The sequence below is a fragment of the Caretta caretta genome, chromosome 2 (genome assembly GCF_965140235.1).
Source record: "Caretta caretta isolate rCarCar2 chromosome 2, rCarCar1.hap1, whole genome shotgun sequence".
NCBI classification, from domain to species: domain Eukaryota; kingdom Metazoa; phylum Chordata; order Testudines; family Cheloniidae; genus Caretta; species Caretta caretta.
The window spans coordinates 244088233-244102160 of NC_134207.1; positions in this window are offsets into that span (position 1 = coordinate 244088233).

The following is a 13928-nucleotide window of genomic DNA, read 5'->3' on the forward strand; positions in this document are numbered from 1 at the left end:
GCTGCGCTTGTGAGGTAGGTCTGCAGTATTAATCTCTAAAAAGGGAGCAAGGGCCTGAACCTTCAAACCCTTACTCCAGTGAGTAATTTTTACTCTGTGATGGAGGTGGGAATTGCCCACGTGAATGAGGACTCCTTGTGTGAATAAAGGGGGTCAGGATTGGGCCCTGCTTGCCACAGAAAATGTCCAGCGCCACCAGAAACAGAACCCAGGATTCCTGACTCCCGAACAGAGACCATACTTCCTCCCTTTTAAAGTTAAAAACATTTATTACTGTCTTAATGTAAGGCTGAACTAGCAAGCAATGATTCTTGCTTGAAAACAACTCTTTGCTCTGCTTCCAGTGGGATAAAAGAAAATAAAAAATGTAGCAGCTCAGTACTCAAACATTTCCAGGTCTGTTGTAAATACAGAACCATAAGTAAGTTCTAAGTCTGGAAAAATTAGCTTTCCCATACTTACTCTGTTTTTGTTCTCTATTTTTACTCCCAGTCTCTCGCTCTGTGGATACAGGGGAAAAGATCTAGAATAGGATGCTGGGAATGGAGTGAGAAAACTCAAAGTGAGTAGGAAGAAATGGTTAATGCTGTGGAAGCAGGGCAAGGGGATGGGTGTGTATCAGCATTTAGGTGTATACACGATGTATTTCAGTGACTTGTGTTTTGTCCTGTCTTTTCTATGTGCCATATTGCCTGACTCACAGGCAAGATAAGGGATCTGTTACTGCTGCCAGCATAAGAACATAAGAATGGCCATACTGGGTCAGACCAATGGCCCATCTAGCCCAGTATCTGTCTTTCAATAGTGGACAGTACCAGATGCTTCAAAGGAAATTGTGATGGGGTGTCCACACCACACAAGACTTGAAGGGGTTAAGGTGGCTAGGTGGGCCAATTAATTGCCCAGGCTGCACTTCAAGGAGGAGCTAAGGAGCAGGGAATTGATTAGATATGAGGCTCAGCTGGACAGGCACAGGAGGGGCCTGTATAAGGCACAGGAGCTGAGAGCAGGAACGGGGTACGGGGGAGTAGTCTGCAGTCACTCCCTGAGCTGGCAAACCCAACGAGAGGAAGCAGGGGCAACCAGAGGGTAGAGCTGTGAGGTAGGAAGTCCAGGAAGAGCAACATGGTCTGAGAGTGAGCAGGCCACTGTTGCTAGAGATAGGGTCCCTGGACTGGAACCCAGAGTAGAGGGCAGGCCCGGGTTCCCCTGCCAGCCACTGGCGGAATGGCATGGTCAGAGTAGGGAAGGAAACACTACCATTTTGTATAATGGTATTTTGATCCCCTTTGAGGGGAAACATGCAAAGTGACCTGGCTGGAGGGCCAAGTAATGAAGAGGGAGCTGCAGAGTGTGTGAGAGGATGACAGGAGAGACATCTGCAGAGGAGAGCACAATGCTTGGACAGAGCTAATCCCCGGACAAGGAGAAGGCACCACTACTGGTGAGTGAACCCTGTCACAGGAATGAACAGAACAGGATACCTTTACAAAAGGTAGATCGTGCCAAACCAACCTGATCTCCTTCTTTGAGAAAGTAACAGAGTTTTTAGACAAAGGAAAAGCCGTGGATCTAATTTACCTAGATTTCAGTAAGGTGTTTGATACCGTGCCACATGGGGAATTATTAGTTAAATTGAAAAAGATGGGGATCAATATGAAAATTGAAAGGTGGATAAGGAATTGGTTAACAGGGAGACTACAGCGGGTCATACTGAAAGGTGAACTGTCAGGCTGGAGGGAGGTTACCAGTGGAGTTCCTCAGGGATCGTTTTGGGACCAATCTTATTTAATCTTTTTATTACTGACCTTGGCACAAAAAGTGGGAGTGTGCTAATAAAGTTTGCAGATGATCATCATTATGAGCTGCCAATGTGATGTGGCCGTGAAAAAAGCTAATGCAGTCTTGGGATGCATCAGGTGAGGTATTTCCAGTAGAGATAAGGAGGTTTTAGTACCGTTATACAAGGCACTGGTGAGACCTCACCTGGAATACTGTGTGCAGTTCTGGTCTCCCATGTTTAAGAAGGATGAATTCAAACTGGAACAGGTACAGAGAAGGGCTACTAGGATGATCCGAGGAATGGAAAACGTGTCTTATGAAAGGAGACAAAAGGAGCTTGGCTTGTTTAGCCTAACTAAAAGAAGGCTGAGGGGAGATGTGATTGCTCTCTATAAATATATCAGAGGGATAAATACCGGAGAGGGAGAGGAATTATTTAAGCTTTGTATCAATGTGGACGCAAGAACAAATGGATATAAACTGGTCATCGGGAAGTTAAGACTTGAAATTAGACTAAAGTTTCTAACTATCAGAGGAGTGAAGTTTTGGAATAGCCTTCCAAGGGAAGCAGTGGGGGAAAATGACCTATCTGGCTTTAAGATTAAACTCGATAAGTTTTATGGAGGAGATGGTATGATGGGATAACATGATTTTGGCAATTAATTGATCTTTAAATATTCATGGTAAATAGGCCCAATGGCCTGTGATGGGATGTTGGATGGGGTGGGATCTGAGTTACTACAGAGAATTCTTTCCTGGGTATCTGGTTGGTGACTCTTGCCCATATGCTCAGGGTTCAGCTGATCGCCATATTTGGTGTCGGGAAGGAATTTTCCTCCAGGGCAGATTGGAAGAGGCCCTGGAGGTTTTTCGCCTTCCTCTGTAGCGTGGGGCACGGGTCACTTGCTGAAGGATTCTCTGCTCCTTGAAGTCTTTAAACCATGATTTGAGGACTTCAATAAGCTCAGACATAGGTGAGAGGTTTATTGCAGGAGTGGGTGGGTGAGATTCTGTGGCCTGCATTGTGCAGGTCAGACTAGATGATCATAATGGTCCCTTCTGACCTTAATATCTATGTATCTAAGTGCTCCATTCCATCATCCAGTCCCAGCTTCTGCAGTCAGCGGTTTAGGTACACTTGGAGCATGGGGTTGTGTCCCTGACAATCTTGGCTAATAGCCATTGATGGACACGTCCTGCATGAACTTATCTAATTCTTGTTTTAACTCAGTTATAATTTTGGCCTTCATAACATCCTCAGGCAATTTAGTTCCACAGGTTGACTATGTGTTGTGTGAAGTACTTCCCTAAACCTAAAAAGAAAAGGAGTACTTGTGGCACTTTAGAGACTAACAAATTTATTTTTTGTTAGTCTCTAAGGTGCCACTACTCCTTTTCTTTTTGTTGATACAAACTAACACGGCTGCTACTCTGAAAGCTTCCCTAAACCTGTTGCCTATTAATTTCATTGGGTAAACCCTACTTCTTGTGTTATGTGAAGGGGTAAATAACACTTCCTTATTCACTTTCTCCACACACTTTATGATTTTATAAACCTCTATCATATCCCCCCTTATTCATCTCTTTTATGAGCTGACTCCAGTCTCTTTAATATCCCTCCTCATATAGAAGCTGTTATATATCCCTAATATATCCAGAACTGCATGCAGTATTCAAGGTGTGGGAGTACCATGGATTTATATAGTGGCATTACAATACTTTCTGTCCTATTATCTATCTCTTTTCTAAATGTTTCTAACATTCTGTTTGACTGACACTGCACATTGAGCAGATGTTTTCAGAGAACTATCCATGATGACTCCAAGATCTCTTTCTTGGGTGGCAACAGCTTATTTAGACCTGTCTTTTATATAGTTGGGATTATTTTTTCCCAACGTGCATTAGTTTGCAGTTCTCCTCTAACTCAAATAGACTTTGTTAAGAGTGGATTTTTTTTTTTTTCACTGAGAGATATGCAGGAAATCCATCATTACCAGATATCTCCATGGGATCATTGTGTAACTGGAGTCAAAAATCCAGATGATGTGTGATTTAATAACGCTCTGGTTATTACATCATAAAATAGCAAAACCTTCTGGACAGCTGGAACAATTTTGACACCAGTGCTGTAATTAGATATGTAGAATTGTCTTGTTCAGAAAGTTACTTAAAGCACCATTCAGACAAAATGTAATGCACCACTTACATTAGCCAAAGGCCATAGAACTTGCCTCCATAGCCTGCCTGCCTGCCTGTCCTTTAGAAATTTGGATGGGATTTGAAATCCAGTTCTTCGATGATTATGTTGACAAAAATACTTCGTTAGATTGAGTTTCTCTGCCTTTACCATACCACTGTGTTTATACTACAAATGCAAACATTCAGTTCATATGCCATGGATGGAAACTATTTTCTTTTTACAGAGCTCTGACTTTTCACTGCATAAATCCTTAAGATACTATTTTCTATTTATAAAACAAAAATTATGAATATTTCAGCAGTAACTTGAATTCAAAAGCCTGAGTCCAAGCAGGTTTGTTTTGGGGCCAGATTGTGAACCTCTAATTCACATTGGCGAGGAGCAATTCATTGAGTGATAGGGACTACTCACGTGAGCAACTGTCCCTTAGTGATTATTTGAACATTTGAGGTGGGAGTTCTACATACTTTTCATTGAAATTAACTAATATACAAGGATAACAGGTGCAATTTGTAACATGAATTTCTTCTAAGCTAAAATGGTGCTTCAAGGAGCTTTTATTGACAAAACTGGATTTGGCAGAAAGATAAAAGCTTGAACTGGAAAACCCTGACTGGTTTGATAAACTGTAGCTGGAAAACTTGGCAACAGTTTACATTTTTAGGAATTATATCTAGAGCTATTTGTTAAAACCAAGGGATCTAAATAGTTCCTGTAAATTCAGGAAACAGAGCGCCCTATAATGTTAGTCTGAATTTTTAACCACTATATTAATCAGACAGGAAGCTTTTCCAACCTCTTTGTGCACTACAGTATTATTTTTTACTTCATTAGTAAGATGGTATTAGCTACTTGAATGAATGTAAAACGAGTTAGAGATTTGGCTGGGATTCAGTAACATAAGAAAACTCCTTAAGATACAGTCAAGGAGGCTACAATCAAAATTCATCCACGTAAAAGAAATTAATTAAAAAATAAACTTAAAAAGTGACAAAATAATATGGCTGAGTAGAGAAGAAAACAAAAGTATAGAAGACAAACAGAAGACATTTAGACAAGGTGGATGTCTCCTTTGAACAGCTCATTTCACTCAGGATGTGCCCTGGGGACTAGAGTTGGCAGAATTGTTAAATAGTTCTTTTGCTTCTATCTATTCAGAGGGAAATAAAATCAAGGATCAGGTCTCCAGAGATGACAGAAGAAGAGGAAGGAGATAGGGAAGTCAAAGAGTGATTTCATAGAAGGGAAAACAAACATATGGCACCAAGGAAGGTGATTATTAATTAGAAATTCAAAAGGCACCCAGAAATGTTTCTGAAGAAGGATAGTACTGAGAAATATTGTGAAGCAGCAGAAATCAGGGTAAACCACAATATGGTATGCGCTAGGTGATGGCCCATTGCTATTCTTACCATTTCAGGTATTACTTAAAGACCTATACCTTTAGGGACAGTGGTTCTTCTGCAGAACCCATTGCTGTGGTATCTGACTGCTTCTTAAATCCCTCAAGTAGTTCCTAAATCCACTCTGTATCCCCACATTTAAACTCATAATTTATACTTAGACATTATGCCATGGGTGCAGGTGCCTAAGGAAGCTCCCAAACTTCACATGATAAGATGGTGATAGTTCTTCCAAGAGTTTGATCAGGAGAACAGGAAAAAGTGGTGCCCCCAGGACACTAAAGAGAAAGAGCAGAAACTGAACTCAGAGCTAAAGGCTGGAGCACATGGGTGGCAGCTTCTTACCCCTGTGTCATTACCCCATCATGGTCATTGCTCCAGCAGTTGCAAAGCATCCAATTGGCTTTTCACCTATCCCTACAGAGAAGCTGTCCAGTAGAGCATGGCAGTACCTCCAATTCCTGCTGAACAGTTGATTGACAGACAGTTGAGGCCATTGTGCCTCTCTTTGGCTGTGGCATCTCAAAATCCATAAGTAGGAAAGTTGGAGATCAGAGGGGTGCTCTGTTGACTCTATGCTAGTGGCCAGAGGTGAAACAAACCAACATAAGGGTTCCTCTTACACCAGTGGGTTAAAGTAAGTTTTCGGCTGCTTTGTGCTGCCAAACCACAGAGGGGATCAGGCTGTGGTCTTTATTCAAAATTAATGAGTAAATGAAATACCAAAGATCGATGGTTCTTTTACAGATGTTTACACTACAGATAAAGTAGACTTCAATCACTGTACATTATATATACACATTTATAATATGTTGTGTGTGTGTGCAGTATATGTAATATAGAGTGTGAGTACATTATTTTCAATAATGTGAAAATAAAATAAATGCTTGAATCTCTGATTTCCCTAGGTAATAAAGTTATTCGAAGAATATTAGTTGACAGCTACACCCACTTGCAGGCATCAACTCTGCAAGGGCTGATATAGATATTTAAAAGTGCCAGCATTCATCTCTTCCTCTCCCTTAAGTCTTCATTATAATGTATCTCACTATTTTATAGTAACTTTCAGTCTACATTTTGGCAGATGTGACAGGTGGCTGTGACATTGATACCATGAGGGCTGTTCATCTTACCTCCTTGTCTCACAGTGATTCTTAGCACTCATTAATTAATAGAAATATAGAAGGTGCAATCAATTAATTTAATACTGTTAAATAAAAACAAACTTACAAGATACCATCAGATAAAATTTGACATGGACAATTGTAATTCTAAAAATTTTAATAAAAATCTTCTTTTAAAATAAGAATGCTTCTCAAAGTTTTTTTTCATTAACCAAAATATTTTAAGCCGAATAGCAGGGAAGCATGAACAAATCTTGTGTATTGCTTACCAAAATTCAAAGAAACCTTGTAAATATACGGCTTGTGTTTTTCAGCATTTTTAAGGCGCATTTAAAAATGACATTGCCTTGGAGCAATTTTCTTGCATTAATGACATTGCCTTGCAATTATTAACAAGGATTTGCAATTTATTATCAGCATTTTGTGTGTGTGAGTGTGTGTATATATATATATATACGTATTGTATATTCCTAAATGCAGCACATATATTCTGCACATTAATTAAATAGCAAAACCAATATCACAAATTGACCCAATTGGGATTGAAGGATTCCATCAAGATCCTAATTAAAGACATTAACAAAATCCCCACCACAAACAGAACTAATCCCTATCTGAAATGTCCCCTGTCAGACATGGGCCTTCCAGTGTGTTCTGAAGCTCAATAGATTTAGGCTTTGTCAGATTAGAAACAAGGACCCTAAACCATGCGCTTGATTTTTGATCTGGGGGACTCAGCTAATCTGAATTGTTGAGACAACACGAGGAGAAAAGAATTGCTTAAGTAGCCAGGATCCAGAAAACAGAAGACTGTATAGATCAAATTAAACCCTTGAATCACATCTGGAAAAAAAACTGAGGGCCAATGCAGGATTCAAATCACAGGCTGTCACATGAACCCTGCAAGACAGACAACTAAGAAAGCAAGTTGCCACATTCTCCAAGTAGTCCTTAGGTGCTGCCTATTTACGGTGCACTGTAGTAATCCAGCCTTAAATTGATAAAGGCAGGAATCACAGGGTCTGATTTTCATCTGCTGCTTCCTTTGACTTTAGCTGGAGTTTTAGGTGCTCAGCACTTCTGAAAATTAGGCTCACGGTCTTCTTTCTCCTCTCCAGCCAAAGGTAGAAAAAAAGTGCTCTTGCCTTTCACACTGACCTTATCTTCTTGAAGCAGCTGTGGATCCAACAGGATCCCTGGACTGTACACATTGCAAATAAAAGGAAGACCCATCCTTTCAACCAAGGGAGCAAATACTGATTTCAGCATCTGCTCTGGCTGTTTCCTCCAACCTACCAACCTAAACTCTACCTAGTTTCAACTGAGCTTCTGCATGCTTGGCCTTACTCAAGTCCCAATCTTAGGATAACTGAGAGATTGCCTCATCCAATCTAATCAAAAAGTTGTGTAGAGCACTCTGTCACTGGCATAGCGATGGGATATCAGTGCAAATAACTCTCTCTTCTAGCAGAATAGAACATGATTACACCATCCTCCATGCAGAAGCCTATGAGAGAGAAATGCCGTCATCCAACATAAACCTGGGTCTTTTAAACAGAAAAGAACTCCGACATTTAAGCACCACTTCACCTATCCCTGCTAACATCTGCAACTTCAACAACAAAATGGTATGAAAAGGTCAATGGTTTCAAAAGCAAGCAATGGATCAAAGACTCAACATCAGGATTAAAAAGGGTTGTATTTATGGTGATATATATTAGAGCTGGCCAGGAAGCTGTTTTCCCTCCTATGAGAATTTTTGAGATTTTGAATTTTTTTTCCTATAGCATAGTCAAAATCTCAAACATTTTTGTGAACGAATAAGAATAAAAAGTTGGAGTGGGTCAATCAAAATGTTTCCATTTGACAATTTCAAAACATTTTGTTTAGGTTTTGATCTTTTAATATTGTTACTTTTTTGGTATAAATTAACCAAAATTTGGTATGAATAATCATTTCAAACTAAATAAAAAAGAATCTTTGTTAAAAAACAATTTGAAACTTAAAACATTTTTCTTAAATCTGGAGACTCATTGACTGAGACCATTTTCCAAGAACATTTTCCATTTTAACAAATCAGAATTTTCTGATGAAAAATGTTTCCCAAAACATTTACCCAGAAAATTCCCAGCCAACTTGACTTCACAGTAATAAGAACGTGCACATCAAAAATAGAAAACGGGGACTTAGCCTTGAAGGGATTACTTTCTGATGGCATAACAAACACATGCAGTTCTGTCCATGCAAGTGAACATCAGCTGAATTACATGGAGACTATATTACCTGGTAGCTTTTTAGGAATGATTGAAAGAGGAGACTGGAGATGGATTTGTAAGGCTCTGAAAGAACACACACAGTCAAGAAAGGAAGAAGGAAATAATGAGTGAAGAATCTTGGGTAGAGAATAGTTAGTGGGATAGAGTGCAGGAAGAAATTAGTTTATAAATGTAGATTGGAATTAGGTGGTGGGGTGCTTTTAAAGGGATGAGAAGTTAATACAGAAGAAGAGGAGGAGCCAATGCAGGGATTTAAGAAGGGGGAAATGTGGTTTTTGCAATGGGAGAGAAAGATAAGGTAGGTTGCCGAATTTAGAAAGGAGAGATATAAGATGAGGAAACTGGAGATGGTGACGTTAAAAATTATGGTTTCGCAAGTGTGGGAAGAAGTGGGGGAAAATGAATATAATCTGATTTCACCTTTACTTTATTCTACAGACTCCAGCACTGCTACCACAATGGACTGAACTGAACTGAATTCAGTACTGAGTGATTGGCTCATTCCTACTTTCTGTATATTGGAGCTGTGAAGCAAATACCCTTCAATTCGCATGTTAAAAAATTGTGGATTTGAAACTAAGGAAAAGATCAATAAAATGCTTAAGAAATGCAATGTCTGTTCTTTCTTGAGAATAGTGTTATTGCCAAAAAAATAAAATAAAATAAAATAAAAATTATAGCCTCGACTTTCAAGTATGGCTAGTGATTGTTGTGTCCGAACTGACATACCTTAAAGGGGTCTGGTTATGAGGGGTCTCAATTTGTGAAATCAAAAATGGAGGCATCCAAAGTTACTAATCACTTTTGAAAACTTAGGCCTATATATGTTGCATGTATAGAGTGAGTTCGTGTGCGCATACAAACAAACACACACACGTCTGGATTGTCAGCTGGTATTCATCACTGTAACTGTACTGAAGTCAACAGAGTTAAGCTGATTTATACCAGCTGAGGATATGGCCTATACTATATAAACACTATCTCCTAATATTTACTGTGCTATTATGATGACTGTAAAAACACATTCTGCTCTAGGCAATGAGTCAGTAAATTCACATATATCGACTTAATCAACAAGACCATGAAAGCAAATACAAAAGTGCAGCGCTATTGCAGGTTTGGACCTACTGAAGGACTATTTTATTCCTCACATCATAAATATCCCCTATGTATTAAGCTAATCCCTTTGGACTAATGCAGGACAGAGAAATAAAAAGACCTTTTTGCATTTAGTCTGAAAACCTTAAATGTCACAAAGAAATACAGCATTAATACTGAATTTTCTGTTTTTAGAGTCAACAACTGAATTCTGTCATTTAAATCATACATTTGTTTCTCACTATTTATCCTGCTACTTTATGGCCTTTGGAAATAATTTGGAAGTGTTCAGGGTATAATAGTCAATAAATCATATAAGGGAAGAAGAAAAGTGTGTTTGTTCTTCAGTAAACATGTGCAGCGCTGTGAAATAAGGGCATTTTTGGAAAGCAAATGAAAACAGAAAAATAATTATACTTGGAGAGTCTCATAATGTCAAACTGCATTGAGCTTAAAGAAGTGCTAAAGTATCCAAATATATCTGCCACATTCACTGCTCATTCCAGAAACAGACCAGATCCTTACTCAGTACAGACTTCCTTCTATCTAACTCTTATCTTTACATTATGTTATGTCAGTGATGACATACAACAGCCCATGCACCAGTCATCAATGTTTTAATTGATAGTAAATGCAAGTATTTAAAATCTAATCTTGGAAGAGCAAATATTTATCTCGAGTTTATGATCACAGGTAGACTAGGAGAATAAACAAACTGTCTGGGATCCACACATGTACAAATGAATTTGTCTTTTTTTATTTAAAAAGAATTAGGCTACTGAACACTAAAGACAACTTTGTTTCAATGGAACCTTTAGTGCTCTTTAACCCAGCAACACCAAAGACCACCCACAAAAATGTACCTTGAGAAAAGGGGAACTGCTTTCAGGCTTTTAAAACCTGATAGACATATATTCCCTTTGTTTCTTCTTAAGCAAACCATATACGTATCTTGAACTTTAATATTTTCTTTAAATAACGTGCTGTGGTTTGTTGCATATATATATATTCAACTGAACGAGGTTATAAGCATTTATTACCACTAAAAGAACTACCATTTATTGGTCATGCAAATCTCAAAGAAAATTGTAGGAAATAATCTGTGGATTGCCAGAATGTTGAAAATGATATGAGAAAATGACTCGTACTTTCAAGGGATATTTCAGTAATGACTACAATATTACATCTCAAATGTTATACCTAAATGCACAAAAGATGCAGGATAAAAATAAGCATACAGAGGATTGGGCTGTATAGTTGACAAAGCTAAGCTCAAATCTCTTGCACAGTTACAAGAGCAATGTAAATCAGAGAGATGGGAAATTTGTCCATCTTTTCTTACAATTGATAGACTAGTTACAAAATCAGAAGTACTGGAGGAAGGTTAAACTACATTTATATCAGAGGAGGATGAAAGGAAATTCTACGATAATCAGATCGTTAGAAAAAGCAAGCAAGCAAAAAGGGTAAATTGCATGGACTCTTCCACAGAATTGCAGTGTAATAGTGACAATGTGAGGGTAGGGAATGGAAATGAAACAGCAAACCTTGCCAAAGGATAAGCAGGACATAATGGAAACGAGTGTTACATTACTCAGTGACTTGTATGCTCATAAGTTAGGTGCAATACATGTTTCCCCCCCTTATGGAGATAATGTGAGCAGTAAGTGATAATTAAATATTTCGACTCACCACTTTGGAAAACAAAACAGAGATAAAATTCACAGCAAACTGCTGGAGGAAGGCTATGATATCGGCTATCACCTTTGGGGCTTCTGTTGGAAACTTTTTGGTCTCATGTTAGAAAACTCATCCCAGAGCTATTCTAGGGGCACGTTGCCCTAATTCTGTTATTATGGTGTTATGGAAATGACCTTATTCACTGGATTTTTTTGGTGACTGATGCCAACAAATATCTTTTATCACTTTGACTTTGATCCCAAAAACATGCATGTCACTAGCTCCGTTGAACTCAAGAAGACCACTAGTGTAATATAATTTTTATACAGACATTCATAGAGGTTCTTTTCACTGCCTCTTCATAGTGGGGCAAATGCACAGGTAAGCACAAGTGAGTCTAAGAAGGTCCTGAGTCTTAGCTGGTATAATTTAGGCTTTCTTCTGAACCTCTTAATGAATAAGCTGCACTGGCTTGGACTTTCTCTGGTCTTCGAGTATGTCTACACTGTAGTGTAAGCCCAGGGTTAGTGGGACTTGAGTCAGCTGACGTTGAGTTAGAGAACTCAGGGCTTGAGCATCTACACTGATTGTTAACCCTATGTTAAGGTTTTTCTAATGCAGGCTGGAACCTGAGGCTTCAGGGTCCACACTGAAACACACAAATCTGAGTGAAACTCAGACTCTCTAGCACGCTCCCAAAATGTGGCTGCTTTAGTCCTTTGACTGTGGTGTCCCTTGACTGTCCACTTTACATGTTACAAGAAATTTGAACAGTTCGCCAACCCAGCCTGCCAAGAAGTCTTTTTGGTCTGTGTGCTCCCAGCTACCAGAGCCAGCAACATGGAGGAGGAACTTTTTCAAGAACTTCTCTGGCTTTTGCTTTCACTCTTGTGTCAGGAAATAGGCAGAGCTACATGAGATGTTGGTGGACATTTAAGCAGCATTTTCTGACCTCAAAGCAGAGGTGACATGTAGCTGTGGAGAGTGTGTGTGTGTGTGTGTTTGTGTGGGGGGAGCACAACTGAAAGGTTCTGTGGAGGCACATGACCACCCCACATGTGGCCACTCCCTCCACCTCCTGAAACGTGATCTGTACCTAGACAACAGACACTAGCAACTACCTCCTCCTGCTCCCTGTTCTGTGGCTGCCAGCCCTTGCAGAACTTGCAGGCCTCCCTGAACGATCCTCAGTCAATTGAGCAAGTGTTCAAAGCAAGACCAACGAAAGGGGCAGCACAGTTAGGATGCACAGTCCGCCATGCTCCATCAGGGTGGGTGGTGCAGGGTGGGATGCTGCTGGGGGCTGGATCATCTCTGCTGACAAAAAGTTGGAGAATGATTAGTCACTTTTTGTTGGATGGGGGGGAATATGACACCCCCAAATTGCCTTCTACCTTGATAGGCACACTGGAGGCTGCTCCTGTTTGAATGCACTGAAGCATCATCATCAGGGTCTACTATCCCACTCCCACTCTCCCACCTCAGCCTGCTCACCTCACTCAGTCCTGGTCTCTCAGGCTGGGTGGGGTTCCATCTGACCCATTTGGTGCTGAGCACCACATTGCAGCTCCTTTTCCTGATCTTCAAGATGCAACCCTGACTCACCTCTGTGGACGGGTGGTCTGCAGAGCAGGCAGCAGGAAACCGTGGGACTCCAGCAGCAGGGAAGGAGAAGCATCCCCATGTAGTGGGGCACTGGGGCAGGGAGCTCAGCCTGCAGTCAGCAGTCCTGCTGCTTCCTTCCGCCCTGCGCTGCACAGACACACAGTGAGTGCCGCCACCAGGGGGAGCCACTGCCTCATCGCTGCTGGGCAGGGGTGGGAGGGAGCATGTTACCCAGCATGCCCCCCATGCATCACCTCTGCATCAAAGGCTCCTGACACAGCTCATGATGGAGCAGGAGGAGGAGGAGAAATACCCCAGCAGGCATACTCTCACTGGATGCTGCTGCTTATGACACTTGCTATAGCAGCTGATGCCCCGTTCATAGACTGGCACTTCTGGCCCACGGTCACAAGCACAGACTGGTGGGATCCTACTGTCATGCAGACCTGGGATGACCAGCACTGGGTCTAGAACTTTCACACGAAGAAAGCCACATGTCTAGCACTTTGGGAGAAGCTTGCCCCTAACCTCCAGTGTCAGACTCATGAGGCACACACAGTCACACTCATGAGGCCACTCTTGCTGGTCCAGGAGTGGGTTCCTATAGCCATCTGGAAGCTAGCTACTCCAGAATGCTACAGGTACGTTGCAAACTAGTTTGATGTTGGAAAGTCTACTATAGGTAAAGTGTTGGCGGAAGTTTTTGAGGCAATCAAATGTGTGGTTCACTCCAAGGTGGCAGGCATTAAGAACATAAGAA